Consider the following 10,867-nt stretch of genomic DNA (forward strand, 5'->3'; position numbering starts at 1 on the left):
GAAAGAAGCCAGACACAAAAGGTCACATATTGTTTGCTTCCATTTATATGAAATGTCTGGAAGAGGTGAATCTATAGACAGAAGGCAGACTAGTGGTTTTCAGGGGTTTGAGAGGAGGAGGAATGAGGAGTGAGTGCTTAGTGGGTACAGGGATTCTTTGGGGTGCTGAAAATGTTTTGAAACTAGATAGAGGTGATGGTTGTACAACACTGTGAATGTATTAAATGTCACTGAATTGGGACTTCTCTGGTGGTTCAGTGGTTGGGACTCCACGCTCCCGATGCAGGCGGCCCAGGTTTGATCCCTGGTGGGGGAACTAGATCCCACATGCATGCCGAAACTAACAGTTCACATGCCACAACTAAGGAGCCTATAAGCCGCAACTAAGGTGACTGCCTGCCGCAACTAAGACCCAGCACAACCAAATAAATAAATTAAATAAATAATAAATAAAATAAATATTAAGAAAAAAAAGTCACTGAATTTTTGGGACTTCCCTGGTGCTCCAGTGGGTAAGACTCTGCGCTCCCAATGCAGGGGGCGACTAGATCCCGCCTGCCTGACACAACTAAGACCCAGCAAAGCCAAAATAAATAAATAAATAATAATAAATAAATATTTTTTTAAAAAAGAGTTACTTTCTATTAAAAAAAAAGTCACTGAATTTTTCACTTTTTCTTCTTTTTAATTGGCCGAGATGCATGCTGGATCTTACGTTCCATGTCCCCTGCAATGGAAGCGCAGATTCGTAACCACTGGACAGCCAGGGAGTTCCCTGAACTGTTCATTTTTAAATGGTTAATGTTAACTTTATGTTGTATGAACTTCACCTCAGTTAAAAAATATATTAAACACACGCACACGCACACCCTGAACAACTTTCTCTTCCACTGCTCCGAGGCGGGGAATCCTCAGCCAGTCCTGGGACCCTGTGTGGGAATTGTCACCTGGCATCTCCTCCAGGGAAGGGAAGCCTCTTCAGTGCTGAAAACCATGTGGTCCTTCCTTCCTAAAACTGCAAGAAAGGGAATTCATATTTCTTCACTGAGGCTCTACTATGTGCAGGCCCCGTGCTGGACACTGGAAACTGTTTCCTTCAACGCTCTTTTTTTTTTTTTTCTTCAATTTGGCTGCATCGGGTCCTAGTTGTGACACGTGGGATCTTCGTTGCAGCATGCGGGATCCTTCACTACGGTATACGGACTTCTCTCTAGTTGTGGCGTGCGGGCTCAGTAATTGCAGCACGCGGGCTTAGTTGCCCCGTGGCATGTGGGACCCTAGTTCCCCGACCAGGGATCCAACCCGCATCCCCTGCATTGGAAGGTGGATTCTTAACTACTGGACCACCAGGGAAGTACTCCTTCAACCCTCTTGACCCTCTCTTGCCTCATCCATTTAATTTTTCTTAATACCACCTGACATTACATTACATATACATGTTTTCTCCCACTAGGCTGTAAGTTTCACAGGTGCCAGAAGTTTGTCTGTCTTGTTTATTACCATATCGCTCTCACCTGGCACATAGTAGCTGCTCAATAAATACTGATCAGGTGAAGGAACCTAGCAAGATAGGCATTAGCAACTCCAGTTTACAGGTGGGGAAATGCATGCTCAGTGATTTGTCAAAATCACATGACTGGTAAGTAACAGAGACTGAATTTGAACTCAAGGCCATCTGGGGGCACAGCCCATGTGGCAGGGAGCGGTCCTTCATCAGCTTCCTATGCGTGGCTGGGATGAGTTAGAAGTCTGAAAATTAAAAGCGTCAAAATGATGACTCATCTCTTAGGCAAAGAAGCAGGGAATGGTGACCCGGAGCTGAGTCACTGTTTCCGCTTCCCTTTGCGCTGACTTGATCAAACCTCCAGTTCTTGGCCTCCCTGAGCTCTTTGTGGGGATGAGGCCAGGGACTGAACATAGCCTGGTCCTCCATTCTCATCTTGCCTCTGCCCTCTCGGCTGGGACCGTCTGACCCAGATGAAACCACAGATGTGGGCCCAGGCCGGCAGTCCCTATACAGCTATGGCAAGCTCTGAACGCTGGCAGTGATGAAACTTGAAGACATTCCTGCTACGAGGTTTTTCTTGGATGGACGGCACCAGCTGTAACCCCTTCCATACCTGACTTATTTAAAACACTTATTTAATCTAACTGTTAGAAAAGAAGCCTTAACATCAGAAAGAGATGGGTTTGAAGCCCAGATATGTCATTTATTAGCTGTGTGACCTAGGGCTCACTACTTAACCACTCTGTTCTTCAATTTTCTCATCTGGAAAATGAGGTACTAATAGTATCTGCTTCCAAGTGTTGGCAGGAGGATGGAACAGGACTTTTTTGAGTGGGGGTGATTTGTACAGCCCAAAGAAGGAAGAAAAGGTGCTGAAGACTGAACCCCACGGTAGGGATAGGAGTGGAGTGGGGTTGGAGGTGATCAGGGTTCTGGGTGTGGGCCCCAGGATGACCAGTTAGTCAAAGGTTGAGACTGGCCAAGTGGCTTAACACTGGCAACTTCCCCTTCTCCAACTATACAAGAGTGGGGGATGGATCACGCTAAGCCCTGCTCTGTGCCACACAGAATTAGAATACGAGCTCACCCAGAATGAGAACATCCCACAAAAGGAAGAATGTTAATCAAGCTCACGGTTGGGGATTTCAGGGTGATGGATATTAAAACTATTACCCGGGCTTCCCTGGTGGCACAGTGGTTGGGAGTCCGCCTGCCGATGCAGGGGACACGGGTTCGTGCCCCGGTCCAGGAAGATCCCACATGCCGCGGAGCAGCTGGGCCTGTGAGCCATGGCCGCTGAGCCTGCGCATCCGGAGCCTGTGCTCTGCAACGGGAGAGGCCACGACAGTGAGAGGCCCGCGTATCGCAAAAAAAAAAAACAAAAAAAACCCCACTATTACCCTGGTAATCCTTGAATGTATTTTCGTTGTGAAAGATTCTAACACTCCAGATCTATATAGAGCAAACTATGAAGTCCCTCTTCATCCGTTTCCACTATCAACAGTTTGGAGCACACTCTTACTGTCTTTTTTCTTTGCATTTATGTAGATAACGTGCACAGGGCTAATAGCTAACACTAACCGGGCATTTACCACATATCAGGCACTGCCCCAAGCAATCTACATAGCTTAATATATTGAATCTTCACAACAGCCACATGAGGCAAATTCTTTTATCATCTTTCTTTTACAGAGGGGGAAACTCAGACCCAGAGAAGTGAAGTAACTTCCCCAAAGTCACGCAGCTTCGGAGAGGAGGAGTTGGGATTCAAACTCAGGCAGCCTGGCCCCGAAGTCTATACATGTAACCATGGCATTCTGTTGTCTCTCATATATTTTCTTTTTTCTATAAACGGGGTCATACCTTGTGCATCTTTTGCATCTTGTTTTTTACATTTGATATATTTTAGAGAACATCCCATGTCAGTTCACATAGGACTGCTCCTCTCACTTTAATGGTGGCACAGAACTGCATGGTATTCCACAGACAAAGATGCTATAATATATTTGTTGATTCCTTGTTGATGGACTGTTAGGGTGTTTCCACTCTCTCATTTTTACAAACAACCCTTTCACCGTCATCACTTAAACATGTATCTTTGGATCTTTGGGAACTCATAGCTATTTCTAGAGATTCCTAGAAGTAGGGATTTAAATCTTCAGAAAATATTGTTAGATTGTCTTCCCAAAAGGAAGTCCCAGTTTACACCCCATCATCAGTGTATGAGTCCCTGATCCCCACACTCTTGCCAACACTGGGTGGATATAACTTTCATTTATATTTTCACTGGATGGGGGAGATGGGAAAGTCATGTCTCGCTGGATGTTTTCCTTTGAATTTCCCAGATTGACAGTGAGCTCAGCATCTTTTCTTGCTTTTTTTTTTTTGATTGAAGTATAGTTGATTTACAATGTTGTGTTAATTTCTGCTGTGCAGCAAAGTGACTCAGTTATACACATATATACATATATATATATATGTATGTATGTATTCTTTTCCATTATGGTTTATCCCAGGAGATTGGATACAGTTCCCTGCACTATACAGTAGGACCTTGTTGTTTTCAGCATCTTTCCAAATGTGTATAATGACCATTTCTGTATTACCTTCTGTGAATGCCCTGACAGAGTTAATAGGGCTGTGGAAATTTAACGTTTTTTTTTTTTTAATGAAATTTAACATTTCTTTCTCTGTGTACCCCAACTCCACCCTGTAGTCACCATTTATGGCTATCCAAATCCTCTTCTTTCCTGTGATGATAGCCCCTGTGTCCCCCTTTTCACCAATCTCCTGTGTGGTCACATTCACAGCCTTTGACCCAAAGGGAGCCAACAGGTCCATCCCCAGGTCATGGTGATGGGTTCAGGGCAGAGCTCACAACCCAAGAAGGGCCAACCAGAGAAAACAAGCCTCCAACCTTGACTTCTTTTCCATCTCTTGGACAGAGAAACTCTGTCTTCCTCTGCATTTGGATCAGTGACATGAGGAATCCAAAGTTGCCAGGGAACCCCAAGAGAAGCAGGAAAATGAAGAAACCACAGAGAAGGCAAAGTGAAGGAAGGCAGAGATTCTGAGTCTGGATGGTATTATTATCTGAGCCCCTGGATCCAGCTTCGTCCAAAGTCAACCCATGCCTGAACTTCCCCATCATGTAAGGGAATGGATTTCTTTGTTTTAATTATTATTATTTTTAAAAACAGCTTAGGTTGAGATTGTTGGGTTTTTTGGTTTTGGTTTTTTTCATTTTCACCTTGTAGTGAGTGCTAACTGATCCCCATGTCCAGAAGAAAGAAAACACGGATTTGTATCGAAACAGAGCAGGACCCTATGGCCCCTCCCCCTGGCCCCAAGTCCTCAGCCTGCCTTTTGGCTGCGGAAAAACTTTAGCCAAAGAAAAAGTTTAATTAGAGAAGTGAGAAAACGCAGAAACAAAGGAAAACAGTCCAACAAGACTATATAATAATAGTTGAGTCATTAAGCATAGTCAAGGACTTTTGGTTCCTTCTCAAGAGCTATAGATAATATTCTGAGCCATATCCTGTGAGCTGTCTTACAGATACTGAAACCCCCAACAGGTGGAGAAGTTAACTACATGATGACCAGCCATGACATAAGCTGCCACAATTCTGAGAACTGGCCTCAAGAAATGGAAACAGAGATAGCCTCATCCACCAGAGGGCAGACAGCAGAAGCAAGAAGAACTACAATCCTGCAGCCTGTGGAACAAAAACCATATTCACAGAAAGATAGACAAAATGGAAAGGCAGAGGGCTTTGTACCAGATGAAGGAACAAGATAAAACCCCAGAAAAACAACTAAATGAAGTGGAGATAGGCAACCTTCCAGAAAAAGAATTCAGAATAATGATAATGAAGATGATCCATGACCTCAGAAACACATGGAGGCTACACATGGAGGCTACACAATACGTTACTAAATAACCAAGAGATCACTGAAGAAATCAAAGAGGAAATAAAAAAGTACCTAGACACATATTACAAAGAAAACACGATGATCCAAAACCTATGGGGTGCAGCAAAAGTAGTTCTAAGATGGAAGTTTATAGCAATACAAGCCTACCTCAAAAAACAAGAATCTCAAATAAACAATCTAACCTTACACCTAAAGCAATTAGAGAAAGAAGAACAAAAAAACCCCAAAGTTAGCAGAAGGAAAGAAATCATACAGATCAGAAATAAATGAAAAAGAAATGAAGGAAACAGTAGCAAAGATCAATAAAACTAAAAGCTTGTTCTTTGAGAAGATAAACAAAATTGAAAAACCATTAGCCAGACTCATCAAGGAAAAAAGGGAGAAGACTCAAATCAACAATATTAGAAATGAGAAAGGAGAAGTAACAACTGACACTGCAGAAATAAAAACGATCATGAGAGATTACCACAAGCAACTATATGCCAATAAAGTGGACAACCCGGAAGAAATGGACAAATTCTTAGAAAAGCACAATGCTCTGAGACTGAACCAGGAAGAAATAGAAAATATGAACAGACTGATCACAAGTAATGAAATTGAAACTGTGATTAAAAATCTTCCAACAAACAAAAGTCCAGGACCACATGGCTTCACAGGTGAATTCTATCAAACATTTAGAGAAGAGCTAAGACCCATCCTTCTCAAACTCTTCCAAAAAATTGCAGAGGAAGGAACACTCCCAAACTCATTCTATGAGGCCACCGTCACCCTGATATCAAAACCAAATATACTATAAAAAAAAAGAAAATTACAGATCAATATCACTGATGAATATAGATGCAAAAATCCTCAACAAAATACTAGCAAACAGAATCCAACAACACATTAAAAGGATCATACACCACAATCAAGTGGGATTTATCCCAGGGATGCAAGGATTCTTCAATATACGCAAATCAATCCATGTGATACACCATATTAACAAATTGAAGAATAAAAACCATATGATCATCTCAATAGATGCAGAAAAAGCTTTTGACAAAATTCAATACCAATTTATGATAAAAACTCTCCAAAAAGTGGGCATAGAGGGAACCTACCTTAACATAATAGAGGCTTTATATGACAAACCCACAGCAAACATCATTCTCAATGGTGAAAAACTGAAAGCATTTCCTCTAAGATCAGGAACAAGGTAAGGATGTCCACTATCGCCACTATTATTCAACATAGTTTTGGAAGTCCTAGCCATGGCAATCAGAGAAGAAAAAGAAATAAAAGGAATACAAATTGGAAAAGAAGAAGTAAAACTGTCACGGTTTGCAGATGACATGATACTATACATAGAGAGTCCTAAAGATGCCACCAGAAAACTACTAGATCTAATCAATGAATTTGGTGAAGTTGCAGGATACAAAATTAATGCACAGATATCTCTTGCATTCCTATACACTAACAACAAAAGATCAGAAACAGTTATTAAGGAAACAATCTCATTCACCATTGCAACAAAAAGAATAAAATATCTAGGAATAAACCTACCTAAGGAGGTAAAAGACCTATACTCAGAAAACTATAAGACACTGATGAAAGAAATCAAAGATGACACAAACAGATGGAGAGATATACCATGTTCTTGGATTGGAAGAATCAATATTGTGAAAATGACTATACTACCCAAAGCAATCTACAGGTTCAATGCAATCCCTATCAAATTACCAGTGGCATTTTTTAAAGAACCAGAACAAAAAGATCTTAAAATTTATATGGAGACACAGAAGACGCTAAAGAGCCAAAGCAGTCTTGAGGGAGAAAAACGGAGCTGGAGTAATCGACTCTCTGACTTCAACCTATAATACAAAGCTACAGTAATCAAGACAATATGGTACTGGCACAAAAACAGAAACATAGATCAATGGAACAGGATAGAAAGACCAGAGATAAACCCATGCACCTATGGTCAACTAATCTATGACAAGGGAGGCAAGGATATACAATGGAGAAAAGACAGTCTCTTCAATAAGTGGTGATGGGAAAACCGGACAGCTACATGTAGAAGAATGAAATCAGAACACTCCCTAACACCATCCACAAAAATAAACTCAAAATGGATTAGAGGCCTAAATGTAAGACTGGACACTATAAAACTTTTAGAGGAAAACATAGGAAAAACACTCTTTGACATAAATCACAGCAAGATTTTTTTTGATCCACCTCCTAGAGTAATGGAAATAAAAACAAAAATAAACAAATGGGACCTAATGAAACTTAAAAGCTTTTGCAAAGCAAAGGAAACTACAGACAAAACGAAAAGACAACCCTCAGAATGGGAGAAAATATTTGCAAATGAATCAATGGACAAAGGACTAATCTCCAAAATATATAAACAGCTCATGCAGCTCAATATCAAAAAAACAAACAACCCAGTCCAAAAATGGGCAGAAGACCTAAATAGACATTTCTCCAAAGAAAACATACAGATGGCCAAGAAGCACATGAAAAGCTGCTCAACATCACTAATTATTAGAGAAATGCAAATCAAAATTACAATGAGGTATCACCTCACGCCAGTTAGAATGGGCATCATGAGAAAATCTACAAACAACAAATGCTGGAGAGGGTGTGGAGAAAAGGGAGCCCTCCTGCACTGTTGGTGGGAATGTAAATTGATACAGCCACTATGGAGAACAGTATGAGGTTCCTTAAAAAACAAAAAATAGAACTACCATATGACCCAGAAATCCCACTCCTGGGCATATACCCAGAGAAAACCATAATTAAAAAAGACACATGCACCCCAATGTTCACTGCAAGACTATTTACAATAGCCAGGTCATGGAAGCAACCTAAATGCCCATCGACAGACGAATGGATAAAGAAGATATGGTATATATATACAATGGAATATTATTCAGCCATAAAAAGGAACGAATTTTGGTCATTTGTAGAGACGTGGATGGATCTAGAGACTGTCATACAGAGTGAAGTAAGTCAGAAAGAGAAAAACAAATATCGTGTATTAACGCATATATATGGAACCTAGAAAAATGCTACAGATGAACCAGTTTGCAGGGCAGAAATAGAGACACAGATGTAGAGAACAAACGTATGGACACCAAGGGGGGAAAGTGGCAGGGGCGGGGAGGTGTGTGGGATGAATTGGGAGATTGGGATTGACATATATACACTAATATGTATAAAATAGATAACTAATAAGAAACTGCTGTATAAAAAATAAATAAAATAAAATTCAGAAAAAAAAAAGAAATGGAAACAAACCAACGCTGGAACTGAAGATTAACTGTACTTACAACAGTCAGGATGACACTGGTCAGACCACCGATGACCAATTTCAAGATGACTGTCAGAGCTGACTGTGCTGTTTCTGCATGTAGCCCTCTCCCTTCACCTATAAAAGTTCTTGCCCCCAGATTTTCACAGGAGAGGAATGGGGAAGGAGCTGGCCTTTGGACAGGCGTCCACTGCCCCCACCCCCAGTTGCCCTCATCCAAAATAAAGCAGAGTTTCCTTTCCACCACCCTTGCCTTTTCATTGGCTTTTGGGCGACGAGTAGCCTGACCCCACTTTTGGTTACAATATTCAGCCAAACTTGGCTCTCAAGCCTGAGGGCCCATAGATGTGCTTCTAGACCTGCCCAGGTGTTAAGTATGATTTTTTTTAACGCTAAAGCAGACGAGCTTGAGCCGTCGCCCCGCCCTCTCCCTCTCTCTCTTTCTGCTGGTGGATTCTGGAGAAGATGCGCAGAAAGGGCACCTCACAAGGGGAAAGAAAAGAAGGAAGAACAGATCATCAGCCTCGGCCCTCAGGTGGCTGAGCGAGAAAATGCATTTGGTGTGTGCCACCTTTTTGCATCCTTCAATGACACTTTTGTCCATGTCACCGACCTTTCTGGCAAGGAAGCTATCTGCCGTGTAACTGGTGGGATGAAGGTGAAGGCTGACTGAGATGAGTCATCCCCATATGCTGCCACGTTGGCTGCCTAGGATGTAACCCAGAGGTGCAAGGAGCTGGGCATCACTGCCCTCCACATCAAACTCCGGGCCACAGGAGGAAATAGGACCAAGACTCCTGGACCGGGGGCCCAGTCAGCCCTCAGAGCCCTCACCCGCTCAGGAACAAAGATTGGGCGGATTGAGGATGTCACCCCCATCTCCTCCGACAGTACCCGCAGGAACGGGGGGTCTCCGTGGTCGCTCTCTGTGAGAAGGACTCCTCAAATTATTGTTTCTGTTAATAAATTGCCTTGATGTAAGCTCAAAATACGAAAATGCTAAAGCAAACGGAAGGCATATGTCCCACTGTTTTGGAAGGAAGCAAGGGAGGCACAGAAAAGACAATGCCTGGCCCTCCGATCCTCGGAGACTTTTTATTTTATTTTATTTTTATTTTTTTACTTTTTTGCGGTACGCGGGCCTCTCATTGCTGTGGCCTCTCCCGTTGCGGAGCACAGGCTCCGGACGCGCAGGCTCAACGGCCATGGCTCACGGGCCCAGCCGCTCCGCGGCATGTGGGATCTTCCCGGACCGGGACACGAACCCACGTCCCCTGCATCGGCAGGCGGACTGTCAACTACTGCGCCACCAGGGAAGCCCGGAGACTTTATTTTAAAAGAAGAAGAAGGAGGAGGAGGAAGCTTTGTGATCTGAGCAAACGGCATGGGCGGGAGGAAGGAACAGACGGTCTCGTTACTTTTTGTTTGACTCACGTTTTCTTGCATGGGGGGGCGCGCGGGCAAGGGTGATAAGAGGGCTGGTGGCTCTCCTTTGTGGGAAGAACCACAGCTGTCACCGAGAGAGGCTTTTACACACTCTGTGAACAATTGCCTTTGAATTCTAATGTTTATTTTCCAAATAAAAATAACTGGTCTTGAGATTAGTCAGAAGTCCCCAGACTGGGAGAGAGGAGGCTGCTAGCCACTGGTAACGCTGGAGTTTCACCAGAAGGCGAGAGCGGGGAAGGGTGGAGGGTGAGTGAAAAGAGGTTGGGACTCCCAATGTCAAACCCTGACTCTCCCACTTACCAGCTGCTCTGGTTGCTATGACTGCAACACAAAGTACCCCCCAAACTTAGTGCCATAAAACAACCATTTATTTTGCTTACAGATGCCGTGGATCAGGAACTCAGGCAGAGCACATCAGTCAGGATGGCTTGTCTCTGCTCATCCTTATCTGAGGCCTCAGCTGGAAGATCCAAAGGTCAGAAGCTGGATCATCTGAAGGCTCCCTCCCTCACACATGGGGAGGTTCATGCTGCTTGTAGGCTGGGCCTCTCCAAGTGCTTGGCTTGGGCTTCCTCACAGCATGGCCGCTGGGTTCCAGGACCAAGCATCCTCAGAGAGAGAGGCAGCTGGAAGTTGTATCACCATTCATGACCTAGTTTTGGGAGCTACCTAGAGTCACTTCCCCC

General features: G+C 43.2%; 1 pseudogene; it reads left to right on the plus strand.

The window, feature by feature from the left end:
• The first annotated feature begins 9,108 nt into the window (after positions 1 to 9,108).
• LOC115867585 (small ribosomal subunit protein uS11-like) lies at positions 9,109 to 9,708 on the plus strand (annotated as a pseudogene).
• Positions 9,709 to 10,867: the final 1,159 nt, after the last annotated feature.

The sequence above is a fragment of the Globicephala melas genome, chromosome 15 (genome assembly GCF_963455315.2).
Source record: "Globicephala melas chromosome 15, mGloMel1.2, whole genome shotgun sequence".
Taxonomy (NCBI): domain Eukaryota; kingdom Metazoa; phylum Chordata; class Mammalia; order Artiodactyla; family Delphinidae; genus Globicephala; species Globicephala melas.